This window comes from Eubalaena glacialis, chromosome 1 (genome assembly GCF_028564815.1).
Source record: "Eubalaena glacialis isolate mEubGla1 chromosome 1, mEubGla1.1.hap2.+ XY, whole genome shotgun sequence".
In the NCBI taxonomy this organism is placed as follows: Eukaryota; Metazoa; Chordata; class Mammalia; order Artiodactyla; family Balaenidae; genus Eubalaena; species Eubalaena glacialis.
In genome coordinates, this window is record NC_083716.1 from 215,862,782 (window position 1) to 215,886,590 (window position 23,809).

Here is a 23,809-nt window from a genome sequence, read left to right on the forward strand (position 1 = left end):
CCTGCCTTCTCAATATAAGCATTGTGAGGTGAAGCAATTCCTGTTTGCTGCCATATAACCTTCAATAATTATTTTTATTTAGTGGGAGTCTGGTGGTAAAATTTCCATGACTCACTGAATTAGAGATTATATATTTATTTGTCCGCGAATTTATCTAATATCTGTCTCCCAACTGGATTACAAACTGACGAAAATAAGAACGTCTGTTTTACCCATAAATTCATTAACTCGGTGCTCAATAAATACTTGTTGCGAAAAAATTACTGATATCATTGTTGCCAGGTACTGTTTCCAAATTATATAAAATTAAATGGATCACATTAAAAGTGTAAACTCATTCTAAATTATCTTTAAGTATGTAAGTACTATATGTAGTTTTTTTTTTTAATATATCTTTATTGGAGTAAAATTGCTTCACAATACGATGTTAGTTTCTGTTGCACAACAAAGCGAATCAGCCATATGCATACACATGTCCCCATATCCCCTCCCTCTTGAGCCTCCCACCCCTCTAGGTCATCGCAAAGCACCGAGCCAAGGAGATTTCCCTGTGCTAAACTGCTGCTTCCCACCAGCCAACTAGTTTACATTCGGTAGTGTATGTCAATGCTACACTCTACTTCGCCCCAGCGTCGCCCTCCCACCTCATGTCATCAAGTCCATTCTCTATGTCTACCTCTTTATTTCTGCCCTGTAACTAGGTTCATCAGTATCCTTTTTTTTTTTTTTTTTGATTCCATATATATGCGTTAGCATACGGTATTTGTTTTTCTCTTTCTGACTTACTTCATTCTGTATGACAGACTCTAGGTCCATCAATCCACCTCACTACAAATAACTCAATTTCATTTCTTTTTATGGCTGAGTAATATTCCATTGTATACATGTGCTACATCTTCTTTATCCATTCATCTGTCAATGGACATTTAGGTTGGTTCCATGTCCTGCCTATTGTAAACAGAGCTGCAGTGAACATTGTGGTACATGACTCTTTTTGAGTTATGGTTTTCTCAGGGTATATGCCCAGTAGTGGGATTGCTGGGTCATATGGTAGTTCTATTTTTAGTTTTTTAAGGAACCTCCATACTGTTTTCCATAGTGGTTGTATCAATTTACATTCCCAGCAACAGTGTAGGAGGGTTCCCTTTTCACCACACCCTTTCCAGCATTTATTGTTTCTAGCTTTTTTGATAATGGCCATTCTGACCGGTGTGAGGTGATACCTCATTGTAGTTTTGATATGCATTTCTCTAATAATTAGTGATGTTGAGCAAATTTTCACGTGCCTCTTGGCCATCTGTATGTCTTCGTTGGTGAAATGTCTATTTAGGTCTTCCACCCATTTTTTAACTGGATTGTTTGGTTTTTTGATATTGAGCTCCATGAGTTGTTTGTATATTTTGGAGCTTAATCCTTTGTCTGTTGTTTCATTTGCAAATATTTTCTCCCATTCTGAGGGTTGTCTTTTTGTCTTGTTTGTGGTTTCCTTTGCTGTGCAAAAGCTTTTAAGTCCCGTTTGTTTATTTTTGTTTTTATTTCTGTTACTCTAGGAGGTGGGTCAAAAAAGATCTTGCTGTGGTTTATGTCAAAGAGTGTTTTTCCTATGTTTTCCTCTAAAAGTTTTATAGTATCCAGTCTTACATTAAGTCTTTAATCCATTTGGAGTTTATTTTTGTGTATGGTGTTAGGGAGTGTTCTAATTTCATTCTTTTACATGTAGCTGTCCAGTTTTCCCAGCACCACTTATTGAAGAGGCTGTCTTTTCTCCATTATATATTCTTGCCTCCTTTATCAAAGATAAGGTGACCATATATGCGTAGGTTTATCTCTGGGCATTCTATCCTGTACCACTGATCTATATTTCTGTTTCTGTGCCAGTACCATAGTGTCTTGATTACTGTAACTTTGTAGTATAGTCTGAAGTCAGAGAGCCTGATTCCTCCAACTCCGTTTCTCTTTCTCAAGATTGCTTTGGCTATTTGGAGTCTTTTGTGTTTCCATACGAATTGTAAGATTTTTTGTTCTAATTCTGTAAAGAATGCCATTGGTAGTTTGATAGGGATTGCATTGAATGTGTAGATTTCTTTGGCTAGTATAGTCATTTTCATGATATTGATTCTTCCAATCCAAGAACATGGTATATTTTTCCATCTGTTTATGTCATCTTTGATTTCTTTCATCAGTGTTTTATAGTTTTCTGAGTACCCGTCTTTCGCTCCTTAGGCAGGTTTATTCCTAGGTATTTTATTACTTTTGTTGCAATGGTAAATGGGAGTGTTTCCTTAATTTCTCTTTCTGATTATTCATTGTTGGTGTATAGTAATGCCAGAAATTTCTGTGCATTAATTTTGTATCCTGCAACCTTACCAAATTCATTGATTAGTTCTAGTAGTTTTCTGGTGGCATCTTTAGGATTTTCTATGTATAGTATCATGTCACCAGCAAATAGTGACAGTTTTCCTTCTTCTTTTCAAATTTGTATTCCTTTTCTTTTTCTTCTCTGACTGCTGTGGCTAGGACTTCCAAAACTATGTTTAATAATTGTGGCAAGAGTGGACATCCTTGTCTTGTTCCTGATCCTAATGGAAATGCTTTCAGTTTTTCACCTTTGAGTATGATGCTTGCTGTGGGTTTGTCATATATGGCCTTTATTATGTTGAGGTACATTCCCTCTATGCCCATTTTCTGGAGAGTTTTTATTATAAATGGGGTTGAATTTTGTCAAAAGCTTTTTCTGCATCTATTGAGATGATCATATGGTTTATATTCCTTAATTTGTTAATGTGGTGTATCACATTGATTGATTTGCATATATTGAAGAATCCTTGCATCCCTGGGATAAATCCCACTTCATCACAAACTGATGAAAACAAGAATGTCTATTTTACCCACAAATTCATTAGCTCGGTGGTCAATAAATATTTGTTGGAAAAAAATTACTGATATCATTGTTGCCAGGTACTGTTTCCAAATTATACAAAATTAAATGGATCACATTAAAAGAGTAAACTCATTCTATATTATTTTTAAGTATGTAAGTACTATATGTAGTTTTTTTTTAAGTAAGATAGAACTGATATACACAGAAATAATCCTTATATCTTCTTTTTATTGAAGTGCTTGATTAAGACTCCAAACAGCAGAAATATATGTGAATATGTCAAACTGAACAGCTCTAAAGTAGAGGATCCCAAACTGCTTTCTTCATCTCTTCCTCCCTTTCCTTCTCCCCTCTTTCTGTTCTTCCTTCTTTTCTTTTTTGCTTTTCTTTTCTTCTTCCTCCTTTCCTTCCACCTTCTGCCTACTCCTCCTTCTTCTTCTTCTTTTTTTTTTAATTAAATCTGAGGCAGGAAGTTGTTTCTAAGGAAGAAGATAACACCAATTCTTATCAGGCATTCCAAGCTCAATGCAGGAGCAAAGATCTTTCTAAACATTGCATAGATATAGATCTTTCCAACAAATGAATTAAACACACTGCTTCTTTCTCATTTTCAACTCACCCAATAATCAATTGAAATGTAACACAATGGAAGCCAAAACAGCAATACGAGTTTATAAGAAAGTGAGCCATATGGAGTTTATAAGAAAAAAATTACTAAAAGTATTCCAATTGTGAAAGTCTATAAAATCAATGAACAGGTTCTGAAAGTTATTATGAGTTAGTAAATATTGTACCTAAAAATTACAAAAGCATTCATTAATGAGAAATTAGTGAGTTTTTTCAACCTTCCAAGTACAGTGAAGAATTATGGAAACATTTGGTAAGTCTCTTCATATGAGCAGGAGAATCTAGACAATTTAGAAATTAATGAAAATACGTTAAGGAAATATATCCCTGTTGGACAACAATTATTTTGATCAATTTTATATACCAAAGTGTTCAATTTACAGTTTATGATACATTTTTTGAGTTTATGCTTAAATGTTATTGCTGACACAATTTAGAAACTGGAAAGAGCTAATAAACGTTTCAGATTATACCAATGTAATATCACTTTTCTATCAAACACAGCAAGTGAATGATATCAAACTAGAACTCTTACAACTAACTTTTGAGAAATTTTATTCTACCCCTGTGGGCTTATTTTGTGACACTTAGCTTTTACCTTGTGTACTTCATCATATATTTTGTATACCTCAGAATACTCCAGGTATTCCACTTGTGTGAATAAATATACTCTAACCCCACTATCTTTTTTTCATTGTTAACTATCAATACTCCATTTTATTGATATGCAACATTTACAATTTGATATTAACATACCCCAATTCAAAATATTAAGTCAGAATGTGATTCAATGCTCTTTTCTTCTCTTCCATCTGTGTAGAAGCATAATTCGCGTGTCATTTTATGAATATCATGAAATCTCTTAGAATGGCAGTATTACCACCAATTTTACACATCACAATTTAGTTTCGTTTTCTAAGATTATTCATTTAACGGATTTTCTAATTATCTTTCTTAGTTTCTCATTTTTTAAAAATTACTTTATTCTTAATAAACTTAGGTAACATCTACCAATTTGGACCCACTCACAAATTTCATTAACTACTGTTTACTCTCTTGTACTAAATTATCACAGTGGTAAATGAGATTGAATCTCAAAGTTCTTGAGGTACTTTTCAGCATGAATCAATTTCCGTTTGTGATTATCTACACCCACCCCAATTTAAACTATCTTCAAATTCCATATACCTAGCTTACCAATGAAAATACAGTTAAATCAGTTGTAAGACCAGAAAGTCCTTTCACTAAAAAAAGTTAAATCACACTTTAAAATCAGTTGGCTAAATTAGATCTTTTCTTAAAATGATGAATTTCCTAAAACACTGGGTTATCAAATTATTTTCGAACTTAACTGAGATCAGTTTTGCCAAGAATGTTTTGAAAAGTATTGAATTGCAAATATTGCACCTAGGTTCACATGAATAAAAGGTTTTTGAAGCTGTCTTTGTCTATCCTTGTTTCAGTTTGGTTGATTTCTAAGTTTTTTGTTTCTTTGTTTTTTTCGGGGTTTTTTGGGGTTTTTCCTAGCACATTTTTTTTTCTGAATACATTTGCAAGGACTCTTTCTTCAAACAACATCTTTGGTGAGTTTCAGCATCCCAAAGTGGATGCCAAGAAGTTGAGATCAAAATTTGTGGTATTATATTTTTTTAAAAAGTAAACAGTTCAAGTAATTCATTTGAAAAATGTGGTTATTTTGTAAGTTTACTTATGCATCAACAAAATTTCTATTTTACTTAACAGTGTAGAATGGAGAAAAAAGAATATTAAAATAACAATATTTTGGTGACCTCCTTTCATGAAGGATCAACTTTTGAAACTTCTGAAAGATATTTAGTATAAACAACTAATTAGCATGTGAATTCATTTACTACTTACCTCATTAAGAAGGGAATTAAAGGAAAGTGTCAATAAAGAATGAAAAATATTTGAGACAACTACTTAATTGTGACCTCCATCCAGGTCTTTTAACCCAGAAAGAGCCTTTCCCTTCCATTTACTATTTTACTATGGGCAAGTCATTACAAATCATCAACATTATTTCTTTCATTACTTTCCATTGTTAACAGATGTAGAGACCAAGAGTTTAAATTCTAATTGTATAATGGAGTGAGGCTGAATTAATTAACAATCCCAAGTTTGTGGGAGAATTTATTTTTTATTTTTTTATTTTTTTATTTTATTTTATTTTTTTAGCAATGAAACTATTTCTAACATCCTTTGTGCTTATTTTTTTTATAACATCTTTATTGAAGTATAATTGCTTTACAATGGTGTGTTAGTTTCTGCTTTACAGCAAAGTGAATCAGTTATACATATACATATGTCCCCATCTCTCTTCCCTCTTGCATCTCCCTCCCTCCCACCCTCCCTATCCCACCCCTCTAGGTGGTCACAAAGCACCGAGCTGATCTCCCCGTGCTTTGCGCTGCTTCCCACTAGCTATCTATTTTACATTTGGTAGTGTATATATGTCCATGCCACTGTCTTACTTTGTCCCAGCTTACCCTTCCCCCTCCCCGTATCCTCAAGTCCATTCTCTAGTAGGTCTGCCTCTTTATTCCCGTCTTGCCCCTAGGTTCTTCTGACCATTTTTTTTTCTTTTTTTTTTTAGATTCCATATATATGTGTTAGCATACGGTATTTATTTTTCTCTTTCTGACTTACTTCACTCTGTATGACAGTCTCTAGGTCCATCCACCTCACTACAAATAACTCAGTTTCGTTCCTTTTTATGGCTGAGTAATATTCCATTGTATATATGTGCCACATCTTCGTTATCCGTTCATCTGTTGATGGACACTTAGGTTGCTTCCATGTCCTGGCTATTGTAAATAGAGCTGCAATGAACATTTTGGTACATGACTCTTTTTGAATTATGGTTTTCTCAGGGTATATGCCCAGTAGTGGGACTGCTGGGTCATATGGTAGTTCTATTTTTAGTTTTTTAAGGAACCTCCACACTGTTCTCCGTAGTGGCTGTATCAATTTACATTCCCACCAATGGTGCAAGAGGGTTCCCTTTTCTCCACACCCTCTCCAGCATTTATTGTTTGTAGATTTTTTGATGATGGCCATTCTGATGGGTGTGAGATGATATCTCATTGTAGTTTTGATTTGAATTTCTCTAATGATTAATGATGTTGAGCATTCTTTCATGTGTTTGTTAGCAATCTGTATATCTTCTTTGGAGAAATGTCTATTTAGGTCTTCTGCCCATTTTTGGATTGAGTTGTTTGTTTTTTTGATATTGAGCTGCATGAGTTGCTTGTATGTTTTGGAGATTAATCCTTTGTCAGTTGCTTCTGTGGGAGAATTTAAACTAATTTATTTTGTCTTAAAAAAAATAGTCTGGTCATGGTTTGAGGTACCTTTGGGTACTTTGATATTTCTCAAGTCATGAAAAAAACAGGAGCTTTGACCATTACACAGTACACATTATACATTACACACCAAAATAAAATAAATTCTAAGAATAATAGGCAAGAATTGTAGAAAATGCTTATTAATTACAAGCCTGTAGTTCTTTTAATATTTGATCCTACTTTACTATCGTTGCACATAAGACTGCAAGAATAAAAAAGAACATAATATCATTACACTCCTCTCATCTTCTCAATTTGCATATTCATTTTGGGAGAAAATAACTCAAGAAATAACAAATAGCAAGTCTTACATCATTTTGAGTATCTGGGTTAGAAATTTGGTTTCTCTTAATTAGATTAGTCTCAGAAAGATTAGCAATTTAAGAATGGGAACCCAACAGGTAGCTTCTAAGTTTCTAGGTAAGATACACACAGGTATGCACAGACACACAGACACACACAAATACACACAGACACACATACATCACACATACAATTATTACTTCTCACTTCTACTAACTTTCTTAAAAATTACTTTAAAAACAGGATATTGCAACACATAGCTTTGATTTGTTATAGATTCTATGTTGGCAAAATAAATAATATCATGAAAGAATTCTAAAGAGTCTGTTGTTACAGCCATGGTGTCTGAAACTTTTTCCAGAGTTATGCAAACATCCTCCCATGTCTGGGTAGAAACCACAGTTGTTTTGATGTTCCAAATGGTCTGTTCCGCTTTGCCAGCTCACACACAGTGATACTCAGTTTTCCTTAGTACCAAATACAATGGTCAGATTTCAGATATTTTGTTGATACATGGATTCTCTGTTTTGAACCTTGATGCCAAAGGAGAGAAACATATTATACAATACAAAAAATTCCTGACATTACATAGAGCTAATTATTTTCTAAAGGCAATAATTGAATTCACAGAGGACACATGTACAATATGGAGCTAAATATAAACTTACAGTCACTCACAAAGACTTAACAGAGCAGTTGCATCATGACATCCATCTTAATCTTTTAATAAATGCATCTCCAAATATTAATTAGACGAGGAAGTAAGAAGCCAAATATTGATTCCTACTAGTACAAATTAAAAAAAAAAGTTCCAAGAAATTATGTGAGCTACTGACCAGAAGAATGTATAACAAATCTATAGATTTAAATGACAATTATTCCTTGAAGAAACTATCACAAACCATCTTCTTTCCTTTGTACCTTTTATTATTTTTATCCCAATAGTATCCTCATAAATAAAAGAAACTTTATTGACTTTTTTTTTCTGTTACCTAGTGTAGAATGATGCACTGTAAGAATCTCAAACACACACACACACATGCACACACACACACTATAAGGGTGCTTTTTTGGACTCTACGGAAACTTAAACTTCCTTTTGGGGAGGTAGGAACCACTTGATAATCTAGCATCAAAGAGATGCAAGGACTAATCCTGCAAATTAGTCCTTAATCAAATCTGATGGCTATGCCCTTGCAGCAAGTCCATCTGAAGTCCACCCCCATGCCCCTTTTCTATCATCAATCTTCTTCAGCTTCACATTCATCAAGCTGCATGGCAACTCTCATTCACACTAAATAAGCTTTCAGGTGAATTTACTTTAGAATCCTGAATGACCCAGTGAACGTTCAAAATCACTCTTCTACAGAATTGCACCCAGATAGCCCCTGGCATTCTTATAAAAGTGGTTTGTCAATAAAATGCCCAGTGAAATTGCTTGTTTGGAATGTATGGTGTCAGCTGAGAGACTAGTAGCTGAGCAAGCATCTTCTTAAAAATAGAAAGACTTTTAAGTGATTAAAAAACACTTACTTTAAGTGGATGCATTTATGGTATGAAATTATATCTCAATAAAGCTGTTTATTTTAAAAAACTACTTGCTTATTTTAGTAGTTTGTGAATAAATTATTTTTTTATCATTAATCTATTTGACTCAGCTACAGGTTTGAGGACGTTATTTGGGAGCAGCTATACTGAAGATAATTAGATTAAAATCTAGAGTGTTTTTGTTCCCTTACCCATTTATAGTATGTTCTTTATTCAATATTTTCAAAAATCTAGAGTTAGTGCATTTTACATTTTTTAAAGTAATTATTAAGTGCCTGAGAAAGTTTTTCTATGTTCCAATTCACATTTTATAAGTATTTTAATGTACTAAAATAATATTTCAGTCACTTACTTACATTTGTTTTTATTAACTGCTTTTCCCCAGTGGATAACTCAACACAGTCAAAAACATAGATTAAAAAAGCTATTAGAAATTCCCTATTCTCATTATTTTCTTTTCAGAATCTTCAAGTAGCAGAATAAAACAGCTTTGTGATAAATTAAAAACTCTTACCTAAAGATATTACACTGATCAAAAACCGTATTTGATATTTAATTCTAAAATAATTGTTCTCACATTTTAACAGCCACCTGGAATATGGGTTGTTTGAACAGCTTGTTAAAAACACAGATTGTAGACACCACGTTCAAGAATGATGCTTTGGGACTGAGGTTATTACTCCCAAATCAGTATGCCTAACAATCAGCTCAGGTGATTTTAATTCAAGTGGTCCTTAAAATACATTTTGAGAAATTAGTCCTTTTTTGTACCATAGTATATGGCAAAAATATGTATCTAGCCTTAAAAATATAATTTCAAAGAATTCTTAGAATGGTAGACATTTCTAAATGAAAAGAAGTTCAAGAGCGTATCCAGTCCAGGCTCATGTTTTACAGATGAGGGAAATGAGATCTAAAATGTAAATGTCATGTCTCAAAGCACACAGATATAAAGCAGTAAGACCAGGACTAGAACTTAGTCCTTCTTGATCCTACTCAACATTCTTGACCATGAAAAAAATGTTTTCATTTTCTATGTCAGAACTTAGTATTTTAAAGACTGATTAGTGTTAAAGGACCCAAAATTCTAGTAAATTCACTTTTTGCTAGCATGGGAACATGCTACATGGAATTCTGTATCTTCAGATCATCATCAACCCTATTTAAAGAAAAAAGAAAAGATTTTTTAAAAATTTTGAATTAAAATCATGACTGAATCACAAATTTAAAAAAAAAAGTGTACTTTTTCTTAAATTGTATTGTGTATTGTTCCTCACAAGGGTTCAGTCTTCCATAACCCACAGATCCACATATTTACTCTATACTGACCGGTATCTATCTTATTAATGACTATATTCACTGCCCCACTCTGCCCTATTTTCCTTTAAAATCTCCGGTGAACAGGAATCAAAAATATTTAAAAGGCAGTTGGGCTTTTCCAACATCCTTTTCATTTTTTTTTTTTCTGTTTAGTCTCCTTCTGTGCTTCTCTACAAGGAAAATAAAAAACCCTTGAATAAGGTAACTCATAAAAAAAAAAAGAGCTTTAACAAACATAAGCCACAATATCATTTTAAAATAATGTTCCCCACTTATCTTTCAAAGTCCACATACAAGGAGCTATCCAAGAAAGAGATGTTAGTAAAACTATGGGCTTTACCCTCCTCAAGTTAATTAAAATAATGACCAACTTTCAATGAATCCTTAAACTTGATCCAGGTATCCCTAGGCTAAGTCTTTTATTTGTATTATCATTAAATCCTTTGAAGTAGGTATTTTTATTATTCCTAATTCACAAATTCAGTAAACTGAGGCTCAGAGGGAGTACATAAGTTGTCCAAAATCACGCAACTAGTAAATGGTACAGGCGGCACTCAAATACAGGTCTACATGAAAAAAAGTCTTTATGCTTAAAGTATTCAACAGCCTACCAACAAACCTGTTCAGTTTAGGCTGCATTTTAAAATTGAGGGTATTTAAATTTCTCTGATATAATTACTGTTGTAATCAGGCATTTCTTTCATTTGCTTGTTTTGCAAAATTAATAGCATAATGTGGAAATAGCATAATGAGGAAAGAACTTCTCCCTAGTCTATTGTTTACGAATTTGATTTTTTTTCCTCCTCAAAGGGATTATTTTGAGTTAGTTATTTCTTTTCTGAAAATAAATGTTGTAAGAAATAAATTGAGTTAGTCTCTATAAAAAGAGACAGAAAAAAGACCACAAAAATTCAGAAAGGGTAGAAAAACGATATGTAACAAGATATCTTTCCTGTAAATTTGATTTTACCTAGAACATTTTGACAGGCTGGTACAAGACAATAGTTGTTGTTTGGTTTGTGGGAAAACTGAAACTAACTTAGTTGATTGGAGTTGAAAAGAGTTGCCTTAAACACAAGTAGACTGGTATTACATTATAATAAGTAAATCTACTGAACAGAAACGTGTTTTTTAAGGTTCTACTTAAAAGGCTTTTTTTTTTTTAAATCATGTAAGTGTTGCCAGGATATTCCTCTCTGGAAGCTGAAACTTCTGGGCCTCTTACCCACAACAGTATAGAATGGAGAAGGAGAAAGCTGAAGTAAAAATACTCACAGCTTTGCTAGGTGCTGGCATTTTGCCACATGCCAAGGCTAAGCCAAGCCAAGGAAACGAATCCCTGTAATGCTTCAGTGTTCTCTTCGCCTCAGGGTCATGGGATTATAGACGTTTCAGACTTATCCAAATGCAATGATTCTAGCTGTAATGTCACTGTGATGTCTGTTACCTCCAGTACCTCAGGTGTTAAACTCACTACCGCTCCAGGAAGTTTATTTTGCGGGACAAGTCTAACTGCTAGAAACTTCTTCCTCTTTTAGGGTCAAAAATCTAGCTACTTGTAATAATTTCTACCTGTTAGTTTCACTTCTGCTTAACCAAACACAAATCTGTTTCATTTTTCATACATCAGAGCCTTCAAATGATTAATAGTAACAAAGCAAGAGACTTCCTCCTCTTCAGGTACCTTCCACATTAAACATTCCCTGGAGCTTCAATTCACCTTTCATTTGTTCTGGCTTGTTTGGTTTTTTTTTTATCACTGTCACTGTCATTTTTGTGTTTGTTTTTCGTCTTGCTTTGTGGTTCATCTTGTTTAATTTAAAATAAGTACTTGCCCAGCTTTCTCAAAATTTCGAAGCAAGTTTAAAATGCAACCTTTCTTAAAGAGATCTCTGTAGCAATCGCAAGCACTTAAATCCATGTAAAAATTGAATCTAGCTATAACTTAATATAACATGGCCAATGGTGAAACGACTTAGCATAAGTGGTATGTTACTTGTCACAAGAAGCTGTGAATTTTAAACTCGAAGCACATAAGTACATTTTATCCAATACTTTCAGTTTATGATCGAGAAGACTGAAGCTCAAACGTCTATAAGTTACTGCTCAAGTAATATGCCTCCTGTTTTCTTCCAAAGATTGATTTCCAAGTCAATAAACAGTAAGTTAGAATTTATCTCTTTATGTAAACAATGCCAGTCCTTTCCTCAAGCCACAACATTCAACACATACTTGTCTGTAAGAACACTAAAGAACTACGTGACCAGGATAAATTCATTTGGAGTTGCAAAGCTAAGGGCCAGAACACCATATATTCTCACCTTCTCAAGATCTGTTTAGGATTCCCAGCATCCTCAATGTCCCGTTTAGACAGGTGCATTGGGATTTGCCTCCAATACAGCCCCAAAGCTGTTGTTTCTGCATCCTAAAAATGCAGCTGAATGAGCTGCATGAGCAAGCTGCATGAATGAGCTGGTCTGAGCAAGTGAAAGTGATGGAGTTGTATACTGAGGTGAGGGGGGCAGTTAGGGATTAGGATTCAGCTGTGTGGGATGAAGAAAGCCTGGTATCTCCTGATTGGGTAAATCTGCCTGGCAGATTTCCCAGTCACACATTTCTTTCTTTCTCTTTTCTCTTTTTCTCCTTTGGCTGTCAGGAATTAGCCTACCAAATTCCTTACCTACTGTCTCAGGGGAATAAAATGCAGTTTTTTTCCCACCCTTAGTAATAGTGAACCAATAAGAAATAGGGCAGTTAGCGAAAACATACTCGATTCTCCAGTCCCTCACCTCATTTGTTCTTAAAGCTGCACAGGCAAGGAAAAAGTAAAATAATTTTTAACAGTAGGATTTTTGCATGGAAAGGACTAAAGGAAAATGTATCTACATGTCAGAGAAAACAAGATTTAGGCTATTATATCCTGAGTCCCACGAGCTTGAGGGGAAGAAAGGGTAAGAGTCTTTGGGGATAGGAGAGAGAATAGAGAAAAGGTTTGAGAATTCTACCAAGGAGACAATTATTGGGACACAGAAAACCAGGGTTAAAAACAAGCAAAGAAGTCATTATCCTTCTTAGGCCTGATTCTTTTTTCTCTTCGACCTTTTGCCAGCCCTGGGCAGGGGTGGGGGGCTGGGGGTTCCTTTTTAGTCACAGGTAGATGACGATTACCTGCCCTATATAACCTGTGCTGTTGTGGGAATCAAATACAATGATTACCATAAAGTGATGTGAAAATTGTACAGTGCAGTGCCAATACATTACTATAATAATAATAATAATTATTGTTATTATCTCCAAAATCTTGCTCCGTAACAAAACAAAATAAAATGAAAAACTCATTTTGGTTTTTTTTGTATTTGTATTTGTATTTTTTAAACCCAGATATGAAAGGCAGCAATAGGCCCTGTTACCAGAAGCTATATCAAAAATTCTCATTATAGAATTTTAATATGAGATAATTAGAATATAATATAGACTGATACGGTAATCCACGTTTCATAAAGTCTGTGGGCTACTACAAACATGTGCTCTTTTATTGATACTATGCATGTGCTATTTTATCACAATGTTTTGTTTTACTATTGTATGATTTGACATATTAAGGCCTTGTGTTTGAAGTAAACAGCCACTAAATTAATTAATAGATTAATCGAGGAGCTACAAATTAAGGTAATAAAGTCAAGCAAATGCCTACCAAATAAATCTGTTTCTATAGAAGTTGATAAGGACTTCACTTAATCAGAATCTAATGAAATTTAAGGTACTGAACTGCTTATAGGACAGAATTTAGAATAAAAACAACAAAAGTTGTGTTCTGGCTAACTGCTCGGCTTAAATTTCAGGATCTTTCAAGCATAATTAGGTATTAGAAATGCCTTTGGAATTATTCACAGTGAATTAGATTTGTTGGTGGTATCATTCATAGAATACCAACCAAGAAATCTATTCTTCATCACTTCTCTAAAATGCTTATAGTCAGCTGACTTTGTACTTGTTATAAAAATAGATACAAATATGGAGTTCTGCCTTCTTGTGGTTGACAGTTGAAATATAATGCAATTTTTTATTGAAGTATATTCGATGTACAATATTATACAACTTATAGGTTACAATATAGTGATTCACAGTTTTTAAAGGTTATACTCCATTTGTAGTTATTATAAAACATTGACTATATTCCCTGTGTTGTACAATATATCCTTGCAGCTTTTTTTTTTTTAACATCTTTATTGGAGTATAATTGCTTTAAAATGGTGTGTTAGTTTCTGCTTTATAACAAAGTGAATCAGCTATACATATACATATATCCCCATATCTCTTCCCTCTTGCATCTCCCTCCCTCCCACCCTCCCTATCCCACAGCTCTAGGTGGTCACAAAGCACCGAGCTGATCTCCCTGTCCTATGCGGCTGCTTCCCACTAGCTATCGGTTTTGTAGATTATTTTATACCTAACAGTTTGTACCTCTTAATCCCCTTCCCCTATATTACCCTTCCCCTCTTCCCTCTCCCTACTGGAGGGCATTATGTTAATTGAAATGTCAGACAGAGAAAGATAAATACTGTATATCACTTATATGTGGCACCTAAAGGATACAACAAACTAGTAAATATAATAATATGATATTTTTGTACAATGCTCGTTTATAAGTGCCCCAGAATAGATTCAACATTTATGGTCCTCCTTTCCATTGAGGAGGCATTATCTAATATAACTCGGGGCTTTGAAACTTGAGCCCTTATACTTAGTGTAAAGTGCTAGAATATACCTCTAAAATTATAGTTAACCTTTTGTGATGAGGCAGGAACTGAAGAATGGACTGGTTTAGAATCAGGCAGAACTGACTTGTGGTCTAGACTTGTGACTTTGGGCAAATAACCTCACCAATCTGAGTTCCCTTTTCCTTATATGCATAACAGGGATAGTAGATTCTTATACAGTGTTAATGTGAGGATTACCTGTGACAACATAGGAAAGGCATCTAGCATAATTTCAGTGACCTTGTCTTCCTCTTAAAATCTATATCTCCTAATAAACTAACACACACACACACACACACACACACACTATTTTAAAAACATCTTTTTAAAGTGCTTATTAAGCACCTTCTAGAATATCAAATCTTTAACCACCTCAACAGATACATTAATGCACATACATTTTAGAACTCATATCACATTCACTGCATGCCGGTTAACCATCAGGAAAGAGTTTATTAGATGAAAATAAGTCTGTGGTAAAAGATTTCCTTGCAATTACTTCACTGCCATTATCCTGGCCACACGCTTATGGAGCTTTTCAAATTAATGTGCTTAGATTACTGAGCAAGTAATCAAGCAGTGGAATTCTATGAGGAACTCAATTACTAAAGAAAATGATCACTCAAGCATTTGAGAAATTGGGGCTACATCTAATTTTGAATAGTGGATCATTATTGACATTATGGAAGCATTCAGTACAAACACTTGGACATGTAGCACTAGAAAGGGTATCACTTTCTATACGTGTGGTAAACTGAACGAGCTGCTTGCTAACATCTCTGTTAAATGTTATTCTGCCTTGCTGAAAAAAGAAATAATATCAACCTTGAAATAAGTACTTTAAAAAAAATAGGGAGCTGATTGCTTGATTGAATAAAAATTGGATTGTTAACTCACATTTAAAATAAACAATTCTAATTTTTCTACTTAAGATAGAGTAATCTTTTATAGCCTAGAAATAATTATCCAATGAACACAAGTGTAAGAATTGCTTTCTACATATTTCCATATTAGAAACTACTTACTTTCATTATTGCATTTTAATCATTCCACCACCAAAAGGCCCTCTTTTGACTAAATGATTACATATAGATCCATGTGCTGTGTTTTTACTCATTTAATAATTTTAATCATACTTTTATATTCTCCAAATTAGGCATCATCCAGATGCTTTTGATGAAAATTATTTTTCTAATTCTGATTTTTATCTAAGAGTTAAAGCAAAGACTATTTTAAGAACTTTGCTATAGTGTCTTTTAAAAAGCATCTGAATTAGGAAAGGTAGTGTAGGAAATGGGTTGAGACTGTTATGTTTATTGTTCTTTCTCTGCTCTCTACCAAGGCAAGCCGTAAAGAAAAATCATTCAATAGTAAGTGAGAATTCCTAATAAACCCAGCAGTCATCAGCTGTGTGGCCTTGGGGAATTCACTTCACCACTCACAGTGTAATAGTATAGCATGATGATGATGATATTGGTGATGATGATGATGATAATGACAATGTAGGCGATGCTAGCCTACCAGAAACATCATTAGCATAAAATAAGGCAGTTTTTATAAGGTAAAAGTGTTGTGAGAGATTATCATGATTATTCTGAGCATCATTTTTTTGGAGCATTAATTATTTTTTAGAGTCATGTACCACATAGAAAATATACTGAAAGATTTCCTCCCTTTCCCCGGAAAAATGAATATATGCACAGATTATTTAAATGTCAATAAAATTTCAGGAAACCATTGCCTTTCTTAGGCCTATTCATTGGCTACCCTGTTTAAAATCCCCATTGTGGTAGAAGTTCTTGGTTGCCTGGTCAGGAGTCAACCCCTCACATACCTCACACCTTACTTCTACCTTCATCACAAAATTCTGAAATGTTTAAGTATGCCTTAACCCATATGAATCGCCAGAATGACCTAAGCCTAAAAGCGTATGACACTCCTCAATGAATTAGTGAATTGTAACTTTTTTCCCTCTCCTGCTGGACATGAAAAAGAAGTATGCTTCCATAGTTGCTTTTGGCAGGTGTCTCATGAGGACAAGGGTAACCAGACCTAAGATGAAGCCAGCACTGTGAATGGCAGATAATACTGTTAAGCCTGCGGAAAAATAACCTGCCGTACTCTGAACTTCCTGTTATAGCAAATAATAAACTTTACTTACACATCCTTGAAGTCTCAGTTCAGATATCATTTGCTTGGTGATGATGTCTCAGACTAAACCAAGCAGGACTAGTCCATCAGGCCCTCACTCTCCAAACATCTAATGTACAAAGAGCTTTATCACTTAACTCAATCATAGTGATTAACATCAGTATTAAAACAAAAACTTGAACAGCTTAAGGGCAGAAGTTTTTTTTTTTTTTTCCTTTGTTTGATTCATTATATTATTGCATTCACAGAACTGTGTCTGCCACATAATAGGCATTGTACATTTTTTTGTGAATTAATGAACACCAGAATACAGTTTTAAAAGACATGAATGGAAAAAAAGTAGGTGGATCCTGCTTACATTTTTCTGAATCCTATAACTAGAATTTTACTCTATTTCCTTGCTATGAGATTAGTATAGAATTCTTCCTAAAAGAGCAATAGCAAATAATGTTTATATCAGGTTTTCAGAGGTAATATTAGTTATTTGCATGTGATGGGATGAGGAATATTGCATTCATTTTTACAAAATTCTGGAAGATGATCTTTGACAACTTGAGGAGGTGTCCAATCTTTAACATTCAATCATGGCTCAGGAATTCTTTTTCCCTCTGAAGTTCTGGAATAACATTCATCCAGAAAAGTATGCAAATAATAATTGTACAGCTTAATGAATAAACACAGAGTGACCACACCTATGTAACCACTACCAATCTGAAAAGCAAAATTGTACTAGCACACCAAAAGCCCATCTTAGGCCCCAATCTTTAGAATAATGTAATAATAACATCTGCAGCGCTTAGACCAATTTAGTTCCAAAATTACTGAAAGTAAATAATGAATGATTTTTGAATAGCTATTCCATGTTAAAAACTTTATTCACTTTGGAAGGAGACATGTTAATCATTCTTAATGTACTTTCTCCTGTTTAATCCCTTAGAGCCCTTAACCTGTAGTGATTCTTGGTAGAGTAAATGAATCTAATGATAGTTCATAAAAAGAGATTTGTAGATTTTACATCTGGAAAACAATCTCATATGGACTATATTTAAAATTTGCCGCTGATCTGTTTGTCTTGCTCATTCCTATAGTTGATGAATTCTCTCTCTGAAAAGTGAAGGAAAAAAAAAAAAACCTTTCCTTTTAGAATGATAAAACTGAAGGAAATGAGAAACATAACAATAAAAAAAAAAGATTAAGTCCTTCAGAAATTGGTTAATTGATTGCCTGACAATTATAACAGAAATGCTTTAAATCTGAAAGCCATCAATCCCTGACTCTGTCTTTCTCTTCAACTTAATTAGAAGAAAATAAAACACAAATGTATTCTTGTTTAGCTGGAACTTTGGGGAAATATGTAGGAAGTTATAGGCAATAAAGTACCAGCTGCTTCTTTGTTGCTAAGTTTATCAGAGAGTTAGCAGCAAACGTGTTTTTATAATTTATCATTCCTGTGTATTAAAGTTCTATGACTAGCTGCTTAGGAGAGGTTGTAAGCAAAAGCCATGTTACCAAAACTGAGTTAAAATGCAGCACAGAGATAAAAGTGTGAAACAAAGTATCATCACTAACTAAAAGCACACATTTCTTTGGGAGATAGATATTGACAAATATTTATAAGAAATATTTTCCCTATTATTTTCCAAATAAAATTGTTTGTCCATGGTCTCATCAGCCTAATTATCTGGCAATAATGACATGCCAGATGAAGAGTTCTGCCTGTATATCTTATACAAGGTGATAAATAAGAGTCTCTGAGAGACTCTTGACGAGAACAGAAGAACTGAAAGCTTTTAAATGTTAATATCTTACTGGGTTTACCTATGATAATATAATCCAGGGACTATGGACCCCAAATTAGGATGTTTTTAGTATCCAAAGTAGTTGATTGTATGCATTTTATGACAAATACTGATGAAGAAATATGTCCATAAAATATTCCAGGTCAAAAAGCAAAAGTTTATATGTAAACTACGTATACATAGTATGTATACTATGATTCTTACTTTTAAATCATATTTATCATCTTGCATTGGTATTAAGATCACTGTTATCTTTATCTGACAAATCATTCTGAAATATAATACATTTTAAAGTTAAAGGAGGGTTCTAAAGTCCTTTGTCTTCAAGCATACACAAGTTTTATAACACACATCAAAAATATGCTCATTGGATATAGTAATTTAAATGTTTTTCTTTCTCCTGACCAAATATTTGGTGAATTGCTTACAATGATTAAGTGATTAGGCTCCTTAACTTAAAAAAAAAAAAAAGTACTTCCATATGTTGTCACAAAAACTCTTTAAAACATTCTTGCGTCACTAAAGTAGACAGAATGTCTGAGATTACACTGACTTTTATATTTTGGGATCTCTGGAATAATGATGTTTTACATGACCAAAGACATCTCCAGAGCCTCTATAGCCATCTGATATTTGATTTTTACCCCTTCCCAAACTTGGCTGCAGACATCCTCAAGACACAGATGCATCTGTTCTTTCATCCATTCTTTTAGTTAGTGTTTATTAAGAAACTACCATGTTTAAGATTGACATTTGGAATCCAAAAGAAGTGGTGTGTGTGTGTGCATGTGCATGTGCGTGTGTGTGTGTGTGTGTGTGTGTGTTGGGATATGTTTGGCTGAGAAGACAGAAAAATTCACAGGTTTTAAGACTCCAAAGAGAGAAATGAGGGAATTCTAATAGCTATGACTCAAACAAGTTCCTAGTAAGTCCCATGCTAAATAAAACAACTATTCATTGGGTGTTAATAGCTTTGGTACTTTCTAGTAGAAAAGCAGAAATTAAGTAATTTGCCCATGGGTACACAGTTTCTCATTTATGAACAGTAATGCCACTTGATTCATGGAGTTTGGGAGAAAATTAAATGAGTTAATACATGTAAAGTATAGTGCCAGCTAAATTGATAAGTACTCATTAAATAACAGCTACTATTATTGTTATTACCATGCTGGGTACTATTCTAAGTACTTTAAGTACATTATTTACTTTGATCTTCACAATAGCCTCATGTGGTAGATAACATCATTCCCGTTTTATAATTAGTAAACTATGAATTAGAAAAGTTAAGTAACTTGTCCAATGACACACAACTAATATGTGTTGAAAATACAATTTGAACTGAGACCATCCAAGGTTCATGCTCTTAAAAACTATGTTACGGACTCAGAAACTAAAGAGACTCTTGGAGAACAAGGCAGAGTCTAACAGGAAAATAACTCAGACCCAGTATTCAAGGAAGCTCCAGATTCACACGTTTTGCTTGATCTTCTGGACTTGAACTCCCTGGGAGTCCAAAACCAGATCAAAGACACAACATCAGTTCTACAGAGGCAGAAAAAAGTTAAACTTAAGTGCCTTTGGGGGTAGGAAGAGGGACTGACTGTCTGCAGTTGGGCACAAGGGACCTCTTTAGGGAAAATATTCTAAAATTCCTCTGTAAGGCTTTTTTTGGGGGTGGGTGGGAGGGAATGTTCTAAAATTGGGTTAATTTTAGATGATGTTAATTCCACACAACTCAGTAAATTTACTAAAAATCATTGTATTGTACACTTAAAATGGGTGGTTTTATGGTATGTATATACATTATACCTCAAGAAAGCTATTATTTAAAACAATTTTTTAGCCCAGTGCATCCTGGAGGTTGCCCATGCCAGTGTTTAACCACATGTGCGGTGTGAACTTACGGGCATCGTGTTGTGAAGAGATGGGGGCTGCGGTGACTCACGCAATCAGGAATTTCAACCTAGAGAACCGGGCGCAATGGGAAATCAGCAGGATGAAGCCCTTCCCCGCTCCCAGGCACCCCTCCACCAAGAACCTCCTGGAGAGCAGATGAGCAGCCATCCAGAAATTAAGGGAGAAATTGCTAGAAAAAATGACAAAATGCTGTCATTACTAAAAGATGTGTATGTCGATTCCAAAGATCCCGTGTCTTCTGTGCAGGTAAAGGACGCTGGAAAACGTCAGAAGCCAAAGGAATTCAGGTTGCCGGAAGACCATCACTCTGACATGATGAATGTTAAGAACACTCCCAAAGGCAAAGTTTCCATTGTAGAGGCACTGACACTTCTCAATAATCATAAACTTTATCCAGACACATGGACTGCTGAGAAAATAGCAAGATGTAAATTCTCTTCTTAAATATTTCGTAACTCTTGAAGTCAAAAATCTTACCCCCTGAAGGCAAGAAAGCAATACAATCAAAATGAAGAGAATCTTGAAATTACTTTTCCTTAATGTACTCTGTGTCCCCGTACCCTGTTTATTTTCTCATTTTTAGCATATTAAATTATACAAATTAAAAAAATAAAATTAAAATAAAATAAATAAAAATTAAAAAATTTTAAACAAACCAGTAAAAGATATAGATATTATGTTTCTTCTCTAATCAACCCTCAATCTCCAAGTTGGGCCTAATGAATTGATACTTGTTAACTAAATCTATAATAGTTTTTCACTACTGTGAAATAAATGACCCTAAAAACTAGTGGTGTAAAACAACTTTTTCATTTTATTAATGCCACAATACTGTAGGTGAGAAATTTGAGCAGGGCTCAAATGGGCATGCCTTTGCTTCTCTAGTCATTGAGGAAACTCAGTGGTACTCTTCTGGTAGATAGGATGGTCTGGTGGGTCCAAGATGGTTTCAATCACATGGCTGGAGTCTGGGGTTGAATGAGTCAAAGAATAAGACTGCCTGCCAACCAGGGGCGCCTCACGTGGCCTTTCCATGTAGCTTAGCATATCACAAGACAATGGCCTCAGAATAGTCAAACTTCTAACATGGTGGCTCAAAGCTCTTAGTGAACACAGTGGAAGCTGCATCAGTTTTATGACCCAGCCTTGGAAGTCATACACTACTACTTGTGTGTAGTCTATCAGGCAAAGCAGTCACAGCCTTCCTAGATTCAAGAGGAGGGGAAATAGAATTTACTTCTTGTTGGTGAAGAATAAGGTCACATTGTAGAGTAACATGTGAGACTGGAGATATTGTTATGGTCATCATTTAAAAATACAGTCCATTGTCATAATAGTTTACAACAATAATCGCCATTAACAGAGGGTTCAGAAAAGTCTGCTAATTCTTCAAAACTTCAGATGTCTGAAACTTTGAGGATATCACACATCATGATATGTAAAATAGAAGGAATTTGGAGCGTTCATGGTGATATTCCCAAATACCTCAAGAAATTCACACAAGAAACTTGCTTCCTGGAAAAATCCTGACTTTCAGGCATGATTATACACTTAATTTCCCTTGTGCTTCCTTATGAAAACAATTCATTTACGTAAAAAATTAGTTTAATTTCCTTTTAGTTTGAGATTCTAATACAGTAGCTGAATACAGCTGTAAACTGTCTCCTTATAAAATATTTAATGCTGACTATGGCCATTTTTATTCATGCATTTCCTAGATAGAATATGACATTTGATGACTTTTGTCCAAAATAACCAATTTTTAAATTACAGTCACAAATGCATTACATTTATCCTATGTTTTAGTAAACTTTTTAGAGCATATGACAGAAACATATTACACTAAAACTGGTTTAATTTAAAACCCCTTCAGTTTCCTATACATCAACCTCTGAAGTTCCAACCCAGAAACTTTTCAAAAAAGTGAGTTAGGTGAAGGAAATGAAGAGAAAGGGAGGAAAAAATAAACCAAAACCAAACAATTAAACAAAGGGCAGAAAAAGTGGTTTTAATCTCTGGTTTGGCCACTAACAACCATTATGTGACCTTCCACAAGTCAGTTAAGGCCTGCTGGGTTCAGTCCTCATATGCCAATGAGGGGCTGGACTGAATCTATGTGGGGTTTTTTTGTTGTTGTTCTGTTGCTTTTGGTGATGGAGGTGTGACTTAAACAATAAAAAGCACTTCCAGAAAAAAATACATTAAAGCTAAACATACATGATTGGAGTTATGCTGGTTGAAAAGTGGGTGAGGTCATCTGGAGATCCACCCACTCAACCTCCCCTAATCACAAGCTCCTCTGCCGCTAACCCCTATACCAGCTACATTTTTTTTTTTTTTAAATAACTACCACGGAATCCTGTCTCTAAAACATAAAATTTGAAAGTCACTAGATTAGATGGTCTCTAAAGGATCCTCCTTGAAGAGCAAATACTCTTAGGAACTAGAAGAGTAACTACTGGGTAAATTTTTATATAACAAATGTGATTACCCTTATGGGTAGGACCATGGATATACATGTGTATTCATAAATATGCCCTTAACAATAAATGAGTCTATGCATTTGATTTTCCATGTGAATATATAATTTTAGATATATAATAAAAGCAACTACTATCTAGGAGATAGTATCTATCTATCATTAGGTAGTGAGAGAGTATTTAATGAAGTATTAAGGTTATCTACCATCTCAAAACAATCTTAAACACAGTTACCAGTTTCCTTTTTTCCACATGAGGAAACATAAGCTTGGGAAGGTTTAGCAACTCGCATGGGGTCAACAGCTAGAAAGGGGTAGACACAATATTTGAATGTGGAATGATCTTAAGCCAGAGTATATGTTTGTTTGTTTTTCCCCCATTGTATCAGTAGGTTTCCTATCTCTGTGAGTGGTTGCTCCAAGGAGCAAGTGGTTTGGGGCTTTCTCCTGAAGACTGGGTTGGGGCTTAGTCCCTGACACTGAGCTGGGATGGTGTCAAAACTGAGGATCAGGTGCCCCATATTCCAAGGAAATGATGCAGTGGATAGTGTTTGGAGAAAGGAGGGATGGAAAGGTAGTTAGGCTTCAAGCTTCCATCTTGCCCCTCTCTCTCTTCCTTTTTTCCTCCTGATTTGATGAAAACCCCTATGATTAGAAAA

At 34.4% G+C, this 23,809-nt stretch overlaps 1 protein-coding gene and 1 pseudogene across 2 annotated transcripts in view; one reads left to right on the top strand and one right to left on the bottom strand.

Moving 5' to 3' along the window:
• ERBB4 (erb-b2 receptor tyrosine kinase 4) overlaps nucleotides 1-23,809 on the bottom strand; it is a 1,117,451-nt gene that overhangs the window by 892,428 nt on the left and 201,214 nt on the right. The gene's annotated exons all lie outside the window — the stretch shown is intronic.
• LOC133100490 (NADH dehydrogenase [ubiquinone] 1 alpha subcomplex assembly factor 4-like) lies at nucleotides 20,679-21,183 on the top strand (annotated as a pseudogene).